A 1,464-nucleotide genomic window follows, 5' to 3' on the forward strand; every position below is an offset into this window, starting at 1 on the left:
ACACACACACACACACACACACACACACACACACACACACACACACACACACACACACACACAAATAATCATCGCATTTACATTATATTTGTGTGTTACTAATAATTGATAAATCTATTACCTGTATATAATAAGTATGGAAAACAGGCAGCTCCTCAATGATCGCAAGCTTCGCACTATTTGAGAAAAGGTTTTAGTGTAACTCCAGTATCATCATTACGTGGATAGAAATCAACGAATCAAATTGCTGCGTGAAATCAAGATCTTAAGTCTTCCGAAGGGAAATGTTTGACAATCCTTATTTTTTTTAATACGTTCGTTAACATACTTCAATAACAAACAATATATATTTAAATCATTCCATTTGAAACATTGACGTCACATGTGGTGTGTGGCGTGTGCTGAGTGCGCAAGATGGTCAAGGACCTGAGGACAGTGGATGCAGGTTGTGCGCTTGTACTCCTAAAATTTCTGTTGGGTGCAAAATCAGAATTTGCACCTCCTACATACCTTTGCCAGGTTTAGAGGATAGTGTTTAAAAATTGATCTGATAAAGCCTCAAAACAAGACAAAGGACAAATATAAATAAATAAATAAATAAATAAAAAAAGGCCAAAATGTTTACTGGCGAAGACGGCCATAAAATTCGCAAGGGAAATTCCCTAGAAATATATATTACTGAACTGAAGCAGTATCAACATTAAAATTAAATACATACATACATATATCTTCTCCCGCCACTTTTCACTTCACTGTGTCCCTGTCATTTTTTCTCGCCCTTCCTTAATTCTTTTGTACCTCTGCCTCTACCTCTCTCTCTTCTCTTCTCACGTGACCGGTGTTCGGCCAGGTCTGACCTTTCTTTCTTGGGCAACCGTTGAGCATGCAACATCGTTATTCCGCCCTGTGCCTGTGAAACCTTGCATCCCGGCTGTAAGGCCTTATTTCTATATACGCCAGCTTAATTTTATTCGTCCAGTCGAAAGACATCTGTTGTTATGTCCCATTATTATTCCTACTGTATTTGTATAATATTGTTCGTTTTTTTCCCGTCCTTGTTTTTGTATACATTCGCTGCCTTCTTCCAAGGAATCTAATGCTCTTAGCTTAGTTTTTCCTTGGGGATGGCCAGATTGGAGCAATATCAAGAATAACCAGCGGAAATTGCAAAGATAATTTGGATCTCGACCGAAGAGAGAAAACTCCGAATGAGCTGTCCGTGTTTTCTTTGTATCGTCTATCTGAATGTTTTGTCCCTTTCTTGTATCACCTAAATGTCTTGATGTTTTGCGTTCTTGTCCCATTCTATAATATATATGTAGTGAAACTACCTATCGTCACTAGATACAAAACTACTATCGCCATTACATACAATCTTCTCATTTAAATATAAATAAATGCGAGCGTAGTAGAGAACCCATTCCTTGTCATCACGTGACTGATTATTATTCGAATCGGCAAATT

The 1,464-nt window shown here is 37.7% G+C and overlaps 1 protein-coding gene across 1 annotated transcript in view; it reads right to left on the reverse strand.

Moving 5' to 3' along the window:
* LOC106868672 (uncharacterized) overlaps nt 1-239 on the reverse strand; it is a 28,473-nt gene extending 28,234 nt beyond the window's left edge. Inside the window, exon 1 of the mRNA XM_014914047.2 lies at nt 122-239. The gene's annotated coding sequence lies outside the window, so the exon portion shown is untranslated. The remainder of the gene's footprint in view (nt 1-121) is intronic.
* Nucleotides 240-1,464: the final 1,225 nt, after the last annotated feature.

Source organism: Octopus bimaculoides, chromosome 11 (assembly GCF_001194135.2).
Source record: "Octopus bimaculoides isolate UCB-OBI-ISO-001 chromosome 11, ASM119413v2, whole genome shotgun sequence".
Taxonomy (NCBI): domain Eukaryota; kingdom Metazoa; phylum Mollusca; class Cephalopoda; order Octopoda; family Octopodidae; genus Octopus; species Octopus bimaculoides.